This window comes from Delphinapterus leucas, chromosome 11, assembly GCF_059928025.1.
Source record: "Delphinapterus leucas isolate spDelLeu-1000000601 "Yukka" chromosome 11, BTC_Dleu_Yukka2, whole genome shotgun sequence".
Taxonomy (NCBI): Eukaryota; Metazoa; Chordata; class Mammalia; order Artiodactyla; family Monodontidae; genus Delphinapterus; species Delphinapterus leucas.
Genome location: NC_143139.1, coordinates 10,601,946 through 10,625,180, shown reverse-complemented (window position 1 = coordinate 10,625,180; position 23,235 = coordinate 10,601,946).

The following is a 23,235-nucleotide window of genomic DNA, read 5'->3' as shown; positions in this document are numbered from 1 at the left end:
TTCCCAAAGAGCTCCTCCATAATTTAGCATTAGCCAGCTTTAAAACACAAACTTTCGCTACCTTTTCTCCATCGAGCTTTCCTTCTCCCAGTGGGAAATTTGAGGGAGGATTCTCATCCCTATCCTGTAGCTGCAGAGCTCTGCCGGGAAGGGCGGTGGCTGCCAAAGTCCTCAATGGCACCGTCCACCTCCTGCACCCTGGCACCCTGCTTATGCAAATACTGCACTCACATGGCCTATCCGTTCTGACTGCTCCAAGGTGATGACAAATTCGAGGGCGTGCGAACTCCTCTGGCTCACTTACAATCTGTGTAGACACCGAAGGCTGCCAGCCTTAAGGGAGTGGGAGGCAAGGCTGAAAGGCTCCCACTTTGGGCCATCACACTGGATAACACTGGGTATCACAACCTCCGCTCTATGAACGTCCTAAGAGCTTTGGAAAGGCAACAGCCCCGGACCTGGCCGCACTTCTCTTTGCAGCAGTGGGGATGCTTGGAAGAGAGGAGAGAGGGTTTTAAAAAGGATAACTGTTAAAGTTGGGCGATGGGTATGCGGGTTCATCATTCTCTCTACTTTTGTATATGTATTTGAAAATTCCCATATTAAAAAGTTAAAAAAAAAAGCCATGGTTGGTGTGGATAGGGACGGTGGGAGGGAGACGCAAGAGGGAGGAGATATGGGGATATATGTATACGTATAGCTGATTCACTTTGTTATACAGCAGAAACTAACACACCATTGTAAAGCAATTGTACTCCAATAAAGATGTTAAAAATAAATAAATTTTTAAAAAGCCATAGACGGCCCATCGGAAGTGCAGTTGGATGCCGAGAGGTGCCGAAAGCTGATAGTCTTGCCCAATTTGCTTTCTTGCCGAGGAAGGCAATTTAAGCCCAAAGAACAAATAGATACACAGGAGAGTCCTTAAAGTTCTCACTGTAATTGCGGAGCCTTGGGAGATGAGGAACTGGAAATTAGATGTGGGCTTAAACACTGAACATTTTCCCAAAAGGATAATTGTTTTAGTTTGTTTCCAACCCCCTTAGAATAAGGAAACAAAAGTCATATTAATACAGTATCCGAAACTCAGAGAATGAGTATATTTTGACTTAATATAGACTCAAAATAAGAGACAATCTTCTAAGGGTCATCAAACCTAGCCAGAAAAATAATTTTACTTCTGCTCTTAAACACCAACTTTTTCAATAAGATAAATTGATTGGTCAATAATAATAATTAGACTCTGACCTGACCTTAAGAAGAAAGAAATCTTAGAAAGAAAAATAGTCCCCCATTCTGACAAGAACCTCTGCTCTGTTTGGTGGAGGGGGGGAGGACAGAGGGGAAGAAGGCATGGGGAGTGGAGACCCCCTAAGATTGCCACCCACCTGCCAGGGACTTAGGATGACGGGAAATACAGCTCTGTTTTATTGCTGCTTTGAGGCTCAAATCACTTCTGATCTTCTTTCCCCTACAAAGTAAAAAATGGGGACTACATCCTCCTTAGATCACCTGAAGTGTAAATACCATCTCATACTGGAACCAGAGGCAGGAGATGAGGAGTGAAGTGGGTGATTATTTCTATTTCTATTTCTTTCTCCGTTTTCCAACACCCAAGTCATTAGGCTGCTTTTCCTATTTTGCTCTAGAGTTTAAAACATGCAATGCAATTGAAACATTGGTGGGCTAGGGAGGATTTAGGTAAACTGGTCCTTAATAGCTCAGGCTAATTCTGAAGCCACTTGTAACAACATGAACTTCAACTTCACACATCAACTTCTCCCTCCCCTCCTGCCGAGGGACTTGGGGAGCTCCTAGGGCCACCCAGTGAGGGTGGCAGGGAGGAGTGGACGATAAGTTTCAGGTCTTGGGTCAGGGTCTCTGAAGACAGTTCTATAGGCATGAAAAATTAGTAAATTCTTAAAATTACAATTTAAAAATTAATTTTTAATTAATTAATTTACAATTTAATTTTTAAAATTACATTCGTTAAACAACTGCATAATCCAAAACCATAACTTGGGTCTAGATGAAATGAAGCTTTTGCTCTAGATTTAAATATGGTTTAGTTTCAGTTGCAGGTTTCTGTTCAACACCAAGATTCTTGAGGACCTTCGCGGTGGTTCCAACGTCAAGGACATACACCATCCTCCTCCTGCTTCTTTTTCTCTACTGTGCCCTGCCTTAGAATGCATTGTCCCGCAGAATTCACTCTCAGGTCTGGCTTCTGGGACAATAAACCTACTTTCTGAGAGAGCACGGGGATCATCAAAGCATGAACTGTACTCAAGTTTCCAATTACAGAGTAGGCACTCTGTCCAGCATGAGATGAGTCCCGGGTTCCCTCGCTCTAGAGCCCTCTTCCAGCTTCTAGACCCATCTACTCAAAATCCAGCTTTGCACTTTTCTGTTTAGTAAGATACCTTTATTCTTTCCTGTCTCAATGACTGCCTCATGGTCTTTGTGACCTCAGCCCCAAGCTGGGGATCTGGAGTCCTGAGTTTTACTCTCAGCTCTTCCACGAATGCACCATGACCTTGAAAAAGTCACATGACCTCGAACAAGTCACATGACCTCTCTGGGAATGAGTTTTCTCACCTGTAAAATAAAGAAGCTGAGCTATCCTACCAGTAGAGCCTTCCCAGCTTTCATTTTGTTAGAAAATCAGCTGCTTCCTCCTCTGGGCTCCCACAGCGTGCTGTTCTTCCTCTGTAGACTTTTATTAGAGTTTATCTCTTTACAAACTATTTCCCCACTGAACTACGAGCCTCTCAAGAAGAAAGGCTGTATCATAGTTATCTTTGTTTCCTCTGTTCCTGGGGAGGAGGGGGTAAAGGGGATGGAGTAGTACCAGCATTTGTTGAGCTCTTAGTTGTGGCATTCGGGATCTAGTTCCCTGACCAGGGATCGAACCTGGGCCCCCTGCATTGGGAGCACTGAGCCTTAACCACTGGACCACCAGGCAAGTCCCTGTGGAGCTTTTATTAAAGGGAACACTGTGTGACACATCATACATAAAGTATTTCTTTTAAAACTCACAATATAAACATTGTAATCCCAAACCTGCCATTGAAGCAACCCAGAGGTTAATTTACCCAGGTCACAGAGCTGGACCAAAAATGAAATCCAGGTTTCCCTTTTTTGTCTACTCTCCCAGGACTTAGCACGGAGCAGTAGGGCTCTGCTAAGACTCTCCCAATATCTAGAAGATGCTCAGTAAATACTTATTGAATGGATGCTAAGTAAATTCTTTTGTATGGCTTTTGGTCAGGCTGGGATGTTCTTTGATTCTTTACCGTCACTGAGGAGGGAGGAGACAGAGTCGAAGTGTGGGATAGGAGATGAGAGCACAGGGTGAAATTTTATTACAAGGATGTAAGGATTCTTTAATTAAGAAGGGGGGCAGGGCAGAGCTCTTACTGGGTATGAAGAAATAATGATGAAATATTCTCAAGGTAACTCAAGGTCTGGGTACCTCACCCTGAAGAATAAGCCAAAGCCCTAATTTGCATCATCACTCAACCTACAAATTCAGAGAGGACATGATTGTTTACACAGCGCTGAAAGGTCACATAACTCTTTCTTGCTCCGGTGCCCCTCCCAATTACATACAGGCGAGCTGACAGAGAAATCTATATCAAAGCCTCAAAGTGTAAGGGACTTCCAGCTCCAGAAGCCTGCCCGGTGCTTGCCCCGAGACCATGGCAAACACTGTGGGCTCCCATCATGTTGCCCAAAAGGCAGAGATATTGGAATTGAAATGGATTACTGTCTTCAGGGCACTCCAGACTAGTACCATCACCTCAGAAAGGCTCTTTGGTTCTAGTTAATTTATTTTAAGCACAAATAAATTCTAGGAGCCAGCTGAGTTAATGTTTGCCTCCAGGGAGAAAGGAAAAAGAAAAGAGATCATCTGTTATTAAGGGCACCTTAGCATGGTGCCTGGAGCTCTTAACCCATTCAGGATACACATCAGTCTCTCACAGGGACATCTGATATTGTTTTAGCAAGGAGGCTGCAAAGCAGTGAGGAAAAGGAGGTTCACTTCTGTCTAGTGGCGAGTTAATGCCTGTCTGCAGGCAAAGTACCAAGCAAATAGCACACTGCATTTAGTTCTTTTTAAATAGAGTACTGTTTTAATAGCTGGTTGGGGGACAGGGCTGTTTGATATCCATTTATGAAACAAACAGCAGGTCCTAACATTACAGAGGTGGTCTGCACTATAAGGGGTCCTGTAAATCTAAATGCCATCCAGTGGCCCTAAATTTGTTTTTTTCTGCTCAACCATGTAGTGGATTTTGTGCAACCATTCATTCAACAAACCCTTACTGAGCACCTGCCATGAGAGGTAGAACATTCAAGTCGTTAAGAACTTGGATTCTGGAACCATACTGCCTGGGTTTGAATCTGGGCTTAACTACTTGTTAAATCTGTAACTCTGGGCAAATTGCTTATATTCCCTGTGCCTCAGTTACTTTATCTGTAAAGTGGGGATAATAATAGTACCAATTTTGGAGGGTTGTTGTGAGGATATATTAGCTAATGTGTAAAGCACTTGGAGCACCTCTATGACATGGTGAGCGCTGTGTAAGTGTTGGTTATTACTGCATGCCAAGTGCAGTAGTCAAACCTATTGAAGTGGAACAGGACTCTATGGTCCTCGCCCCACACACACACATGTCCTCTGTCTGCCTTTGGTCTGTGGACGAAGAATAAGTTTAATCATAGAAGTGAGCAAATGCAGAAACAAAGGAAAACTGTCCAACAAGACTAAATAATAATAGTTTAGTCATTAAGCATACTTAAGGACTTCCGGTTCCTTCTCAAGGACTATAGATAATATTCTGAGCCATATCCTGGGAGCTGTCTTGTCGATACTGAAACTCTCACCAGGTGGAAGAAGTTAACTACATGATGACCAGACTGTAGCCATGACATAAGCTGCCACAATTCTGAGAATTTGCCTCGAAGAAGTGGAAACAAACCAACCCCGGAACTGAAGACTAACTGTGCCTAAAATAATCAAGAGGATGCTGGGCAGACGACCCATGGCCAATTTCCAGATGCCTGTGAGAGATGACTGTTTCTGCATGTAGCCCCCTCCCTCTGTCTACAAAAGATCTTGCCCACTGGTTGTCAGTGGTAGGAAGCTGGCCTTTGAACAGGAGTCCACCCTACCTCCCACCCCACCCCGCCCAGTTGCTGGCATCCAAAATAAAGCAAACTTTCCTTTCCACCAAACTTCCCTCTTCATTGGCTTTCGAGCAGCGAGCAGCCGGACTCCCACTTTTGGTTAGACTATCACCCAGGCTATTAAGATCCATAGGATGAAGACACCTTTCTCGTATGGGTCGAAAGGACAAGGGACACCTACATCAGCGATTTAGGGAAACTTTACAGGTTAAGACAGTATTTTTCCAAAAGTTTGGTACATGTGCCCAAGTTGGTAAATCAGAAGGTTGTATGCAGTATAGGGAATTTTTTCTTAAAATTTTAATATATGTGTAAAATCATATATATGTGATGATATGACAAATATATGTCACACATTAAATTTTTTAATGGATATTACTATTTAATAAATTTAGTTTTAAAAAATTAAGTTGATTTAAACAGAGAACTTCTAGTTTTTCATAGGATAATGGCAGCTGTTTTAAATTTCTCACATACCCCCCCCCCCCAAAAAAAAACAAATGGACCACGAGTGGAACAAATATAGTCAAACCTCTGGCCCTAGTGCATCACTAGGAGACAGAGTATAGTTCACTTTCCCTCCCACCTAAGAATCACCACCACCACCTCTGACACTGAGCATGGTGAGGTGACTTGCTTCAGCCAGTCACATGTTGGGGACATGATGCAGGCAGAAACCCGATATGTGCTTGTGTGGTTGGGTCTGGTCTCTTGCCATGAAAAGTATATGCCTTATTTAGCAGCTGGTCCAAGAAGGATGAGGGACACTTGAAGACGATGTGGATGCAACCTGCAGGTTATAACCAAACCCAGCCTAACCCAGAGTATATCAGCTGAGTCCCAGTTAACATGCAAAAACAAGTGAAAGTGAATATTTATTTATTTATTTATTTTAAACTTTTATTTTATTTATTTTTTTATACAGCAGGTTCTTATTAGTCATCAATTTTATACACATCAGTGTATACATGTCAATCCCAAACGCCCAATTCATCACACCACCACCCCCAACCCCCCACCGCTTTCCCCCTTAGGTGTCCATAAGTTTGTTCTCTACATCTGTGTCTCAATTTCTGCCCTGCAAACCGGTTCATCTGTACCATTTTTATGGTTCCACATATATGTGTTAATATACGATATTTGTTTTTCTCTTTCTGACTTACTTCACTCTGTATGACAGTCTCTAGATCCATCCACATCTCAACAAATGACCCAATTTAGTTTCTTTTTATGGATGAGTAATATTCCATTGTATATATGTACCACATCTTCTTTATCCATTCGTCTGTCGATGGGCATTTAGGCTGTTTCCTGATCTGGCTATTGTAAATAGTGCTGCAATGAACATTGGGGTGCATGTGTCTTTTTGAATTATGGTTTTCTCTGGGTATATGCCCAGTAGTGGGATTGCTGGATCATACGGTAATTCTATTTTTAGTTTTTTAAGGAACCTCCATACTGTTCTCCATAATGGCTGTATCAATTTACATTCCAACCAACAGTGCAAGAGGGTTCCCTTTTCTCGATACCCTCTCCAGCATTTGTTGTTTGTAGATTTTCTGATGATGTCCATTTTAACTGGTGTGAGGTGATACCTCATTGTACTTTCGATTTGCATTTCTCTAATAATTAGTGATGTTGAGCAGCTTTTCATGTGCTTCTTGGCCATCTGTAGGTCTTCTTTGGAGAAATGTCTATTTAGGTCTTCTGCCCATTTTTGTATTGCTTTGTTTGTTTTTTTAATATTGAGCTGCATGAGCCGTTTATATATTTTGGATATTAATCCTTTGTCTGTTGATTCGTTTGCAAATATTTTCTCACATTCTGAGGGTTGTCTTTTCGTCTTGTTTATGGTTTCCTTTGCTGTGCAAAAGCTTTAAAGTTTCATTAGGTCCCATTTGTTTATTTTTTGTTTTATTTCCATTACTCTAGGAGGTGGATCAAAAAAGATCTTGCTGTGATTTACATCAAAGAGTGTTCTTCCTATGTTTTCCTCTAAGAGTTTTATAGTGTTTGGTCTTACATTTAGGTCTCTAATCCATTCTGAGTTTATTTTTGTGTATGGTGTTAGGGAGTGTTCTAATTTCATTCTTTTACATGTAGCTGTCCAGTTTTCCCAGCACCACTTATTGAAGAGATTGTCTTTTCTCCATTGTATATCCTTGCCTCCTTTCTCATAGACTAGTTGACCAAAGGTGTGTGGGTTTGTCTCTGGGCTGTCTATCTTGTTCCATTGATCTATATTTCTGTTTTTGTGCCAGTACCATATTGTCTTGATTACAGTAGCTTTTTTTTTTTTTTTTTGCGGTACATGGGCGTCTCACTGCTGCGGCCTCTCCCATTGTGGAGCACAGGCTCTGGACGCGCAGGCTCAGTGGCCATGGCTCACGGGCCCAGCCACTCCGTGGCATGTGGGATCCTCCTGGACCGGGGCACGAGCCTGTGTCCCCTGCACCGGCAGGCGGACTCTCAACCACTGCGCCACCGGGGAAGCCCTTGATTACTATAGCTTTGTAGTATAGTCTGAAGTCAGGGAGTCTGATTCCTCCAGCTCCGTTTTTTTCCCTCAAGACTGCTTTGGCTATTCGGGGTCTTTTGTGTCTCCATACAAATTTTAAGATTTTTTGTTCTCATTCTGCAAAAAATGCCATTGGTAATTTGATAAGGATTGCATTGAATCTGTAGATTGCTTTGGGTACTATAGTCATTTTCACAATATTGATTCTTCCAATCCAAGAACATGGTATATCTCTCCATCTGTTCGTATCATCTTTAATTTCTTTCATCAGTGTCTTATAGTTTTCTGCATATAGGTCTTTTGTCTCCCTAGGTAGGTTTATTCCTAGGTATTTTATTCTTTTTGTTGCAATGGTAAATGGGAGTGCTTCCTTAATTTCTCTTTCAGATTTTTCATCATTAGTGTATAGGAATGCAAGAGATTTCTGTGCATTAATTTTGTATCCTGCAACTTTACCAAATTCATTGATTAGCTCGAGTAGTTTTCTGGTGGCATCTTTAGGATTCTCTATGTATAATATCATATCTGCAAACAGTGACAGTTTTACTTCTTCTTTTCCAATTTGTATTCTTTTTGTTTCTTTTTCTTCTCTGATTGCCGTGGCTAGGACTTCCAAAACTATGTTGAATAATAGTGGTGAGAGTGGACATCCTTGTCTTGTTCCTGATCTTAGAGGAAATGCTTTCAGTTTTTCACCATTGAGAATGATGTTTTCTGTGGGTTTGTCATATATGACCTTTATTATGTGGAGGTAGGTTCCCTCTATGCCCACTTTCTGGAGAGTTTTTATCATAAATGGGTGTTGAATTCTGTCAAAAGCTTTTTCTGCATCTACTGAGATGATCATATGGTTTTTATTCTTCAGTTTGTTAACATGGTGTATCACATTGATTGATCTGCGTATATTGAAGAATCCTTGCATCCCTGGGATAAATCCCACTTGATCATGGTGTATGATCCTTTTAATGTGTTGTTGGGTTCTGTTTGCTAGTATTTTGTTGAGGATTTTTGCATCTGTGTTCATCAGTGATATTGGTCTGTAATTTTCGTTTTGGAGTATCTTTGTCTGGTTTTGGTATCAGGGTGATGGTGGCCTCATAGAATGAGTTCGGGAGTGTTCCTCCCTCTGCAATTTTTTGGAGGCGTTTGAGAAGGATGGGTGTTAGCTCTTTTCTAAATGTTTGATAGAATTCACCTGTGAAGCCATCTGGTCCTGGAATTTTGTTTGTTGGAAGATTTTTGATCACAGTTTCAATTTCATTACTTGTGATTGGTCTGTTCATATTTTCTATTTCTTCCTGGTTCGGTCTTGGAAGGTTACACCTTTGTAAGAATTGGTCCATTTCTTCCAGGTTGTCCATTTTATTGGCATAGTGTTGCTTGTAGTAGTCTCTTAGGGAATATTGTTTTATACTCCTGAGTTTAAGGGTTATTTGTTTGGCAGCAATAGTTGACAGACATAGAAATTAGTACCAAACAGTACGGTACTGGCACAAAAACAGAAATATAGATCAATAGAACAGGATAGAAAGCCCAGAAATAAACCCACGCACCTATGGTCAATTAATCAATGACAAAGGAGGCAAGACTATACAATGGAGAAAAGACAGTCTCTTCAATAAATGGTGCTGGGAAAACTAGACAGCTACATGTAAAAAAATGAAACTAGAACGTTCTTTAACACCATACACAAAAATAAACTCAAAATGGATTAAAGACCTAAATGTAAGATTGGATACTATAAAAATCTTCGAGGAAAACTTAGGCAGAGCACTATTTGACATAAATTACAGCAATACCTTTTTCAACCCATCTCCCAGAGTAATAGAAAGAAAAACAAAAATAAACAAATGGGACCTAATTAAACTCAAAAGCTTTTCCACAGCAAAGGAAACCACAGACAAAAGGAAAAGACAACCCACAGAATGGGAGAAAGTATTTGCAAACTATGCAGCCAACAAAGGATTAGTCTCCAAAATTTACAAACAGTACATGTAGCTCAATATCCAAAAAACAAACAGCCCAATCAAAAAATGGGCAGAAGACCTAAATAGACATTTTTCTAAAGAAGACAGGCAGATGGCCAAGAGGCACATGAAAAGATGCTCAACATCACTAATTATTAGAAAAATGCAAGTAAAAACTACAATGAGATATCACCTCACACCAGTCAGAATGGCCATCACCAAAAAATCTACAATTAATGCTGGAGAGGGTGTGGAGAAAATGGAAACTTCTTGCACTGTTGGTGGGAATGTAAATGGATACAGCCACTATGGAGAACAGTATGAAGGGTCCTTAAAAAACTAAAAATAGAACTCCATATGACCCAGCAATTCCACTCCTGGGCATATATCTGGAGAAAAACATGGTTAGAAAGGATACATGCACCCCAATGTTCATTGCAGCACTGTTTACAATAGCGAAGACATGGAAGCAACCTGAATGTCCATCAACAGATGAATGGATAAAGAAGGTGTGGTATATATATACATATATACAATGGAATATTACTCAGCCATAAAAACAATGAAATACTGCCATTTGCAGCAACATACATGGACCTAGAGATGATCATACTAAGTGAAGTAAGTCAGACAAAGACAAATATCATATGATATCACTCACATGCAGAGTCTAATTTTAAAAAATAAAGATTTTTTAAATTTTTCGAAGTTTTTATATTGGAATATAGTTGCTTTACAATGTTGTGTTAGTTTCTGCTGTACAACAAGTGAATCAGCTGTATGTATACTTATATCCTAGCAGGATTTCAGAATTTCTATGGATCCCTCTTGGACCTCCCTTCCACACCCCCATCCCACCCCTCTAGGTCATCACAGAGCACCGAGCTGAGCTCCCCATGCTGTACAGCAGGTTCCCACTAGCCATCTAGTTTACACATGGTAGTGTATATATGTCAATCCTAATCTCCCAGTTCGTCCCACCCTCCCTTCCCACACCCCTGTGTCCACATGTCCGTTCTCTATGTCTGCATCTCTATTCCTCCCTGCAAATAGGTTCATCTGTACCATTTTTCTAGATTCCACATATATGTGTTAATATACGATACAAACGAACTTATTTATGAAACAGAAACAGACTCACAAAATGTACTTCGAGAACTTATGGTTACGGGGAGGGGGGTGGAAAGGGGGGAAGGGACAGATTGGGAGTTTGGGATTGACATGTACACACTGCTAGTTTTTAAATAGATAACCAACAAGGACCTACTGTAAATATATATATATATATATATATATACACATTTATATATATTTTTTAAAAAGAAATTAGTACCAGAAGTGAGATGCTGCTGTAACAAACTTGAAACATTTGGTATTCATTTTGGGACTAGGAAGTAGGTGATGAAATGATGAAAAATAATGTCTATGTTGTGCAGTGGCAAATTATTTGGTAAATATTACCTGCAGTATCTTAGAAGGCGGAAAATGTACCTAATAAACATTTAGTGTCCAATGAAGTTTTGAGGTAGAACATTCAAAGTGCGAGCTGGTTGCGACTAGTTGCATTTGATATACATGAAAGTGATTAGATCAGAAAAATACCACCCAGTTTGCAAGCAATATTTAGAAGAAAATTACAGGGTTGTAAAATAAAAGTGCTTATTACTAAATCAAATTGTTACCATTATGACACAGCCTCAGAGAAAATGCCAAATCCAGGTTCTTCCAGTCACACATGACCTCAGAATAAGCATCAGATCAAGGGTGTGGCTATAAGACGTGCTTATATCTCTGAAGAGATGAAGGTAAAGTCTATTAGATCCTTTCAACTAAACTAGAGGGCAAGTAGAAAGCTGGAGAGCATGACCCCATGGAAGAGTGGAGTGTCCGAATTTGTTGCAATTTAAGTCTAGAAAGAGAAAGGCATGTATTAAAAAATATGTGTGTGTGTGTGTGTGTGTGGTTTTTGGCATTTGCGTTGATAGGAATCAAATGATAAAACAAGAAAGAACTCCCAAAAGGTAGAGCCAAGAATAGCGAGGAACAAGGGACTTAGGACTGTTCCTACGGGGGATCGCCAGGACCTAATGGAGGAAAATTGCGACTCCCAATATAGAAGAACCTGACAACACTTTCCCAGCAGGATTTCAGAATTTCTGTGGATCAGTGACTATGTGCTATATGATTGCTATTCTTTCCCTTTTAAAATTAGAAAGTTTAGAGTGCAGTTAATTGATGAGGGTGCAGTTTACCTGCTTCCGATCCACAATTTTATACTCTCTATACATGGAGTGGTGGTAGATAACAATTTGTCTTCTTAGCTCACAAATCTCTGGATCAAGAGAAGAAGACAGATACAGATTTGGTGTAGATTATGAGATCCTGGACTTCAAGCCTTATGCCATGATTTGATAAGGATTCGGGGGCTCTTGGGATGGGAGTGAGTTTATTTTGAATATGGGAGGGACATTGATATTTATTTATGAACAAGAGGGAAGCCTACAGTACATAAGATTATTGTTTGGAAAATATTCACTTCCTGTCTCTTCCAACTTCCACAGAGAAAACAAATTTTTCTGCCCCATTGATTTTGGATTCATTCATATGCCTTTCTTTGGTCAATGGGATGTGTTGTAAGTAGAGATTTGAAATGTGTTCTCATAGAGGGGCTTGGTTTCTTGCACTCCTGTCTTTTGTCCTGAAATAACACGTCTTCCAGGGCCACTAGGAGAATGAAAGGCACATTAAATAGATGTGGACCCAACCCACAGTTTGTAATTAAGACCAGTCAAGCTCAGTCTAGATCAGCCAAATTCCAACAAACCCAAAGATGATTAAGCAAGAAATAAATGCTTGTTGTTACAGGCTACATAGGTGATTTCTTACATGATAATAGCTTACTGATACAAAAAGAAAGCTACAAGCTTCATTTTACAAGTAAGTGGGAAAATGAACATCTAAACCAGAAGAACCACACCTGTAGCTCATGCTAGAGCAGAGATTCCAGGGACGACTGTGAAGAAAAGGAGAGTGCAATGTCCTAGAGATGGCAGAAGAAATATAAATATACCTTCAGAAAGTGACGATTTCATCCTGAGCTGAGAAATACTGAGAAAATGTCTGGGATAGTAAATAAGACTACTGGTAACTGGGAATTGAAAATAAGGGGGTTGAAAGGGTACTGTTTCAAAGCTGGCAGTATTGGAAAGGCACAGCTTCTGGGAGAGAAGACAAGTTGAAAAAGAACTTCTCTGTACCAGGTATCAGTTTACTGTCTCCCTGTTCCAAACCCACCCTTCCTTGACCTACTTTGTGATAATGAAGCTAGACCCTGTAAACATGTCTAGGACATGTTTGCAAAGGACAAACATGTCCTTTGCCAGCTGACACAATGTGAAGCTTTATCAACAGGAGATGCTGGAGTAACACCAAGGTGATAGCCACATGAAGAGGCGCTTCTTCCAGATTCTAGTCTACCATTCTTTATTCAGCATTGCAGCCTAGTGGCCATAATGGACCCATTCTAGCTGTGCCCTCAGGCCACTCTGTCCCTATCTGGTAAACACTTCTGACCCACTCTAGTGGGCTACTTCCTTGGTGCCTCCAATTACATCTTCAAGCCATCCTCTCCCCACTTAGCAGCTGGTTCTTGTTGGTTCCAGTGAACCACTTCCACAGCGGCTGCAGCTACACCCTTAGGCAACTGCATTGACACTTAATCCATGCCTTCCAGCAAGTCTTGTCTTTACAGGCAGGCTGTACATTCCTCTTTAAATAAGTCTGAATCTCACTCTTAAGGGATATAAGGATGTTCTTCTAAATCCTTAGTTGCATTATTTCTATTTTTCCTCAGCCTAAAAGCAGTAGCTGATTTCTTTAACTTGCTACTTCTGGAATCCTGAGAGTCCTCTTTTATCCCTTAGTAGTCAACTACCTACTACTAGATAACAATTCTTTATATTAATTTTTCAGGAAACATCATGCAAAGCTGCTACAAAAAGAAAATAGAAATTGAGAATCAAAACTTCTCAAATGATAAAAAAAATTCTCCCCCAAATCAACCATGAAGCAGAGGAAAACTGTAACACAGTGCCTCAACGTGAATTAAATATCATTTAAATAGTAGTTGTAGAAGAAAGACCTCTTTCAACCAGAAATTCAAAAACTCATTACAGACTTAGAAAAAAAAAAGACATAAATGAGAGTTGGCTGAACTTGAACTCAATGAAAAAAATTGAAGAAAAAGACAAATTCTTCTCAGAAATGAAGACTAAATTTTTATGAGCTCAGGTGAAAATAGACCTGATTGAAAGTATATTAAGTGAAATTGAGAAGAGAAATGAAAACAGCTGAGAGAATGATAAGAAAATAAAGAAGTAGGTGAAATAATTCCATAGAGGAAAAGCAAGCAGAACAAAATTAAAATGTCTAAACTATAATGCAAGAAAACTTTCAAAAAATAAAAAAAAGAACTGAATCTACATATTGAAAGAGTCCATAGTATACCTCAAAACACTGGAATCCAAATAATTAACACTAGGACATAGCATAGTAAAATTATTAAGACGCTGAAGTTAATTAAAACTTTTTTTTCTGGGACTCCAGACATAAAGACTAAATCATTTACAATTCGTGGATACCAATTTAGCCTCCACCTTCTCAAAAAAATACACAAAGCAACTCAATAATGAAGCAACATTGCCAATAACTCAAGAAACATAAAACTGGTGCATTTTTTACATGTAGATTTCACCTCAATACACCCATTTTCTTTTTTTAATGGAACTAAAAAAATGTTAGCAGAAGATTCTGGGGCAATCAGAAGACAGCAACTGCATAGTTTTTCTGTTTTTTTTTTTTTTTTTTAGTCTCCCTGAATCCTCACACTAAAACAAAGAACACAACTAGAGAGCAAAACCAAAAGTTCACAGGCAACATGAGGAGAATGTCAAAATAGCTAACAAGTATTGATTGGAAAGCCTGGCAGACCAATTTGACAAAAGAAGCTGAGACAAAGAGTTATTTTTCCCTCTCAGTTGTGGCTGAGTACAAGTGAACTGCAGTAAGGTTTGAAGACAATGGAGAAGTCTAGCATCTATAAACTCTCAAAATTGACCAGTTAAGGACCCCTTCCAAGAGAAAGACTCAGACTGAGGAGAAACTGTTGGGATGAGATTACAATTGAGCAGGATAAGGAAAATAGAGATGAAGAAAAAATGTAGAATAAATTGGGGAAGAGTAGCACAGCCAGCAGACTTCAGAAAGCCAAGTGCTATTTTTTCAGTAGGACACAAAACCACAGAAGAGAGAGCTCTTTGAAGTTAGAAAGTCTATTTTGACCTGAACACAGCTTTTTTCTAAAATTTCAAGGAAACATTTCATATAAATAAAAGCATGCAAAAAGTATTGAGGTCAAATCCCACACAAAATAACCATAAGAAAAAAATAAGAATAAAGAGCAGAATAATAAGCCTTCCAGGAAAGAAAAATGCCCACAAAGAGATCAAAACTGTAACCTTCTGTTTCAAAACTAACTGAAAGACATTTAAAAGTGATAAGAGAGATGAATGAATAATATAAATCAGAACTACAAAAACCTCAGAAATGAGGTAACAGAACTCAGGAAATAAAAACAAAAGAACAATTCATCTCAGAAGTGAGAACTAAACAAAAAAGAACACATGGGGGAATAAGTACAATAGACAGCTCCTTAAGAGGAATTAGAGGTGAAAACAAGGAAGTTTTTAAATCAAATAGGAATAAAGAAAGAAAAAATGAGATAAAGAGAAAAACATTAAAGATAGGCAAAGAAAATCTAGTATACAGTTAATAGAAATCCCTGAAGAAGAAAATCAAAGCAAAAGAACATCATAAATTAAATATATATATATAATCCAAGGAAATTTTCTTGTAATGAAAAAAATATTGAAAAAGCACAACACATATCCGGGCATATCAACTCAGAATGACCATGAGCAAGACAGATTTGTATAATTAACTGACTTTTAAAAAAGAAAGAAAATGAGCAATAACTAGATGAAAAGAGCAGGTGACTTATAAAGGAAAGAAAATTAGATCATTATCAGATGTCTGCCAGCAATGCTTTATGCCAGACGAAAAACCCAAGTCAGTTAAACTGAATGAGTACCAAGTTAACCTCCAACTTCTCAAACAATATACAAGTGACATAAGAATGATGCAATCTTTTCAATAAATTCAAGAAACTTAAAACTGGTGAATTTTACTGCATGTAAATTATACCTCAGTAAATCGAATTTTTTTAAAAACGTGAACTCAAAAAAAAAAATGATAGTAGAAGACAATGGAGAAACATTGGTAATATAATCAAGGAAAGAAAGAATGACCTAAGGATTTTATATCAAGCAAAACTAACCTTCAAGGATGAAGAACACAAACTGTTAATAACATACAAGAACCCGGAGAATACTGTTCCCATGAGCATTTCTTGAGAAATCTAGTAGAGAACAAGCTTCAGACAACTAAAATGACTACAGCACCTTTTACACAAGCATTAAGGATATAATTACGTGAACAGCTATGACTGAGGGCTGAGAAAGAAAAAGTATAGTATGAAATGGTTGTAACTCCGACAGTGAAGATATAGTAGAACTATAAAAAATGGGGGAGGGCTTCCCTGGTGGCGCAGTGGTTGAGAGTCTGCCTGCCAAAGCAGGGAACGCAGGTTCGTGCCCCGGTCAGGGAGGATCCCACATGCCGCGGAGCGGCTGGGCCCGTGAGTCATGGCCGCTGAGCCTGCGCGTCTGGAGCCTGTGCTCCGCAACGGGAGAGGCCACAACACTGAGAGGCCCACGTAGCGCAAAAAGAAAAAAAAAAAAAATGGGGGAGGAAAATAGGCAGTGTATATATATAATTTTAACATCATTTAGTAGTCATTCTGATGGTGGCAGTATTATTATTATAGGATGAACTTCCTCCCAATTAATAGACCAGGTGTCAAGACTGATGATGCCACAAATGGACCAAAAGGGTATGAAAATGTTTTACTCACGTGATAAGACTTTCTAGGGATGACAGGGTGGACTCCCAGTAGGTCCAAAATGTCTTCAGAGAATAAGGAGGGGCAATATTGTGGTCGGAGATGAGGCTGGGATGAGGGTTCCCATGCATAGCCTGGGCCTTGTATGTTGTGAACTTTCCAACAACACCAAGAGAGGGAATATGTGAGCTTTGTTATGGGCTTACCCAGACATAAGGCTCGAGGGAAAGAAGGAAAAGTGAAGCTTGAAAGCTGTCAGCACTCAAACATCCAAAGTGGAGTTTGAGACTCATTACACTGAGATTGCTGTGTGTGTGATGTGAGACAAAGAAAACAAGTAATATGGGATACTTTCATTCTAATATTCCCTGTGTCCTTAGGAAACAGAATTCTCAGTGTGGAAGCAACAAGATAAAAATATATATAATATACAAATGCGATAAAAGAAATGTAATCTAGAAATCTAAAAATGTAATCTAGTAAAAGTTAAGCAAAAATTCCATAGTGCTGGATGTGAACTTGAAGTAGCAGTATGACTTCATATGACATTTGATATTGATACATATTTATAAATACACAGCAGTATTTTATTTATTTATTTATGTCCTAGCTCTGTCCTTGGAAAATATGTAGAAACTATGACCAATCCTGTAGCAATAAGCCTCCCTAGGACCCAGATTTTGCTCTCAAAATAAGATTCTTCACTAAGAGATACAGAGCTTCTTGGAGAAATGGCAGATTCCAGGTCTGAGGCATGAAATATTGGAATATTTTTTAAGATAGCAAGAAAGCTATCAAACAGTACTCGGGTCATCACAAAAGAACTCAGGAGCTAAACTGAATAGGCTCCAGAAGGCCAAAGATAGGACATTTTGAGCTTCATTTAGTACGATAATTAGAATTGATTTAAACCCTTCAAATATCTACGAGTTTATAATGATAGGAAGAAGAAACTAATTGGTCACTTTCAGAGATTGAAATAATAGAATTAGAATATCATCACTTTGTATCCCCTAATGAATTAATGGATCTGAGCTTTGAAGTTGACAGGTATCATGTGCCTCCCAGTGAAAGAGCACATCACTACCACTTATATTTTTGCCAAATGGATTGAGCCTGAGTTTATCCAAGCCTCGGAATCCACCTGCAAATTTACAGAAAACCTGGAGGAAAAAGGAATATGTTGGACCGCATCGTGAGTATGCAATCAGCAAAATCCAGACTGAATAAGACTCTACCAGGCAAACAGCCCAGATCTATGACAACAAATGCTCAGTAAAATAAAAGAATGGTAGGAGAACCTATAGATTAAAGAATGCATTAGGGCTTCCCTGGTGGCACGGTGGTTGAGAGTCCGCCTGCCGATGCAGGGGACACGGGTTCGTGCCCCGGTCCGGGAAGATCCCACATGCCGCGGAGCGGCTGGGCCCGTGAGCCATGGTCGCTGAGCCTGCGTGTCCGGAGCCTGTGCTCCGCAACGGGAGAGGCCACAACGGTGAGAGGCCCGCGTACCGCAAAAAAAAAAAAGAATGCATTAAAGGCATATCATGTTTCTATAAAGAGCGCGACTAAACTACTATGCCCAGGGATACAAACTGGGATGATAAAACTATAAGGAAACACCCAAAAAGTCAAGATAGTGGTTACTTGTGGGAGAAGGGAAGGGAGTTCTGGTTGAGACACGGCACATGAAGGAGGTTCTGAGGCAGGTAGCAAAGTTCTATTTCTTGACCTGGGTGATAATTACAAAGATGTTTGCCTTCATTAATTAATATATATGTTTGTGTGGCTTTCTATATCTGTTTCTCAACTATGAAATGTTTTTTTTTAAGTTGGGGAGGGGAAATTGGGTTAAACAAATATTTAATAAATAATCATGTTGGCGGTAGGTGGATTTGGAAAAAGTCAGGAGAGTACCTAGCTGCCTAAGTTTCAAAGAACACTAGTGTTTAAGAGTTCAGGTTCTGGACAGCCACAAATGGGGGTTGAAATTCCTATTCTGTTAAGTATTGGCTGTGTGACCTCTAGGCTTCAATGTCCTCACCTACAGAATCAATACAATAATTATAACTACCTAATAGGATAATTGTAAGGTATAAATGAGATAATACATATAAAGCACTCAGCAAAGTGCATGCCACATAGTAATCACTCAATAAATGATATTTGTTGTTATTGTGGTGGTTGTTTGGAGGAATGATAGAAGCGTTTATCTAAGTATAATTTCCATGGACCACTGGGGACTTCTGTGAGACCTCTTTTGATATCCATTGCAGCTGAGAAGTTCTTTTTCTTCTCTGCTCCAGTTATAGTCCTGAGAAAATTCTAACTTAATTTCTTTAAACAATAAACGCTTTGGGATACAAAGGAAAATGGAAAGTGTTATAGATTTCCAAATTATATTAAACCAATATAACTTGCTGCCCAGCTGCCACAGGGACCAACATGGCAGTAACTGCTAGATTGACGGGGACCAGAGAATTTGTGGGAACTCATTTAGCCTATGGCTAGTGTGCCTACCATCTCCCCAGGTGTCAGGAGACAATAGTTATGCTAATGCTCCCAAGTTGGGTCAATATTTGGATATGTGGCCTCCAAAGCAATTACCCTTCTCAGCATACTTTCCACTGATACCTTTGTCAGTCTTATTACATATATATGTAAAGTGCATCTGTATTCAGCAACTGACTGCTCCAATGAATGCTGGTTTCCAACTGACCCGTCCTGCATCATTGCCTGTTACCCAATTCTAGCAGCAGGTAGGGAGATGCCCTCTGGGATAGAGTGCTTGCAATTAGTTTTAGTCCACTTTAGCCTAAGGTACATGTCGAATAGGGGGTGGAAATGTCCTACTTCACAAGCATCTCCCCTCTCCATACCCCACCATTGGGGGCATACATTCTAGTCCCATTTCCCCTAGCTGAATTTTCACAGCCAACTCAGCTCATCTCTGTTCTTATTTCACACATCTTACTTGCCTGTTAAATTTTGCACAGTGCTTTCCCTCTTGTCATTTCAATCATATCAGGCAAGGGTTATTAACCTCTTTTATTTTTTACAAGGAATCCGATCTCCTGGTGATTAATGCCTGCCCGCGGTTCCGCATGGCAGAGCTGGGATAGGAGCAGACCTCTCTCCATTACACATTTCACGCCTATGAGTTCCTTACACTATGTCCTGCAGACACTGCATTCTCTTATGGGTGAACTTAAGGTATTTTATTTATGTATTTACCTATTTATGAGTGTATTTATTTACCTGTTTGTTGGTTGGTTTATTTTACGTATATTTGTTAAATGACTATCTGATAGAAAGAGAATGAATATGGAATTAAACACGACAATCTAAAAATAATTACTAGACATTTTTAATAAGTAATGAAACCAGATTTGTAAGAAAGCATCATAAAAACTGCATATTCACTTCTAAAACTCTATCAGAATGCTTTTTCATTTTTTCTTGGGACAGCTTTTATTCCATTTTTCAATCCAATTATAATGACTTTTTAAAATAATTTGAACATTCAGAAAACTATGAAAGCTAACGAACACCTGTGTACTCAATACCCAAAGATGTTGTCCATCTTTGCTTCAGATTTTTTCTTTTCTTGACATGAAGTATTTCAGAGAAAAGGTTGAAGTTTCCTATGTTCTCTTTTTCCAGTCTCATTCCTCTCCCACCCACAACAAACCAGTATCCTGAAGGTAGTGTGTAACTTTCCCATTCATGTTTTAAAATATTTACTGTGTATGCATTTATCTATAATTGAAATTCAGTTAAATATATAATTTTTACACACATGGTATCGTCAGCCTCTATATAGCAACATACCACTTGATTTTTCCATTCAACATGATGTCTTTGAGATCTGTACTAGGCGAGATTATTCCTTTTCATTTTTGTGTCTACTAATATGTTTGAACTTATTTCTATCTTATTTTGTGTCTTTTGTTTTCCATACTTTTTGCTTATTGTCCCTCTTCTCCTGCCTTATGTTAAGTTCATCAAGTTGTCTTAGTCTTGCTTTTCCTCATTTACTGGTTTGGAACCTGTAGAGTGTGTTTCTATTTTTTTTTCATTATTATTCCCAAATTTTTAACAAACACACAATTTACATTTTAAATAAAGTATAAAATTATTATTTCTATCTTCCTCTTTAACAAAATAAAGACTTTATCATGCTTTAACCAACTACTTAAAACCACCTCCCACTGCTAGAATTTATTTCCACCTTTTTTATACATTACCAATGTTTTGTAAATAATCCATAGTTGAGTACATTAATATATTTTACTGGTTTGGAGGCTCATGTTGTTTCTTGATTTCTTCTAACTCAGGGTTTCTCAGCAGTGGCACTATTCACATTCTGAATGGATTAATTCTTTCCTGTGGCATGGTGTCCTATGCACTGCGGTATGTTCAGTGGTATCCCTGGCCTCTACCCACTAGAAACAAGGAGCATCTCCCAAGTCATGACGATCAAAAAATGTCTCCAGAGATTGCCAAACGTCCCTTGAGAAGCAAAATTTCCACAGTTAAGAACCACTGTTGTAGCTGAGGTGTGCCTTTTGTAGTAGTTCTGCTAGCAAGGCTTAGGGGATGGAGTGGAGGGGAAAGGAGGGGAGCAGAAATTCAGTTGATCATTATTTTGCCCTTGCATTACATTTTTAATTAATTAACTTATTTATTTGTTGAAGAATGGTTGACTTACAATATTATGTTAGTTTCAGATGTACAACATAGTAGTTTGATATTTTTATAGATTATACTCGATACAAAGTTATTATAAAATATTAACTATGTTTCTTGTATTGTACATTACATCCTTGTAACTTTCTTATTTTATACCTCTTAATCCCCTTCACCTATTTTGCCCCTCCTCACCTTACATTACATTTCTTTTAAATTTTTTATTTATTTATGGCATGAGGGATCTTCCCTTACCAGGGATCAAACCCATGCCCCCTGCAGTGGAAGCACGGAGTCTTAACCACTGGATCACTAGGGAAGTCCCCCTTTTTAAAATTTTTTTTATTTATTTATGGCATGCAGAATCTTAGATCCCCAACCAGAGATCGAACCCAATTACATTTTTAAACCTAGATTATTTCTAACCCATCTGAACCCTTACTTTCCCTCTATACTTGGAAGATACTGCTTCACTGACTTTTCTGTTGCTGTTAATGAGTGGCCTACTGATGGTATAAGAGAAATTCCTTTTTCTAAAATGGTCTGGGTTTTTTCCCTCTCTGGTAGATCTAAAAAAATTCCCTTATACTTTATATTCTTCAATTTCACCACAATGTTTCTAGGTGATGTAGATTTATTTTTAGCCCATTATGTGCGCTTTCAGTCTGAAGATGCATGTTTTCTTCAATTCTGGAAAAATTTTAGATATTATCTTTTTAAGTACTGGTGCTCTCTTATTTCCTCGTCTAGAATTCCTGGGACAAGTGCTGTTATCCACATCTCTTAACTGCCGTTCCGTACTTTTATCTGCTCTATTCTAGATGCCTTCTCACTAATGCCTTCCAATTCACTAATTCTCCCTTTGTGTCCAGTGTGAAATTCATCTTGGCTGTTGAGATTATTTTCATTTCAATGATCATTTTTTACTTTCACGTTTTCCAACGGTTTCATTTTTATAAAATTCTCTTCTTGCTTTATTTCTTACTCTAGTGTGTCATAATTTATTTGGGGGATGGGGTGCTATTCTTCCTTCCTTTATCTCTGTGAAGATTCTGAATATCTTAAAGTCCACATGCCTTAGATTGCTGTATTATTTTAGATTGCTCTATTATTTTCAGTTCATTGAGATGAATTCATTTCCCAAATTATTGGCTTTGCTTTCTTCTTAGCATTACTTTCCCTTCATGTTTTGGGAATTTTAGTTTGTGATCTTATTTTAAAAGTTTATTCATTCTCTGTCTGTCTCTCTCTGCCGCTCTGTCTCTTTGACTCTCTGTCTCTCTGTCTCTATTTTTTTTTTTTTAACATCTTTATTGGAGTATAATTGCTTTACAATGTTGGGTTAGTTTCTGCTGTATAACGAAGTGAATCAGCTATACATATACACATATCCCCATATCTCCTCCCTCTTGAGTCTCCCTCCCACCCTCCCTATCCCACCCCTCTAGGTGGTCACAAAGCACCGAGCTGATCTCCCCGTGCTATACGGCTGCTTCCCACTAGCTATCTATTTTACGTTTGGTAGTGTATATATGTCCATGCCACTCTCTCACTTCGTCCCAGCTTGCCCTTCCCCCTCCCCGTGTCCTCAAGTCCATTCTCTACATCTGCGTCTTTATTCCTGTCCTGCCCCTACGTTCTTCATAACCTCTTTTTTTTTCTTTTTTTTAGATTCCATATATATGTGTTAGCATACAGTGTTTGTTTTTCTCTTTCTGACTTACTTCACTCTGTAGGACAGACTCTAGGTCCATCCACCTCACTACAAATAACTCAATTTCGTTTCTTTTTCTGGCTGAGTAATAGTCCCACTGTATATATGTGCCACATCTTCTTTATGTCCCTCTGTC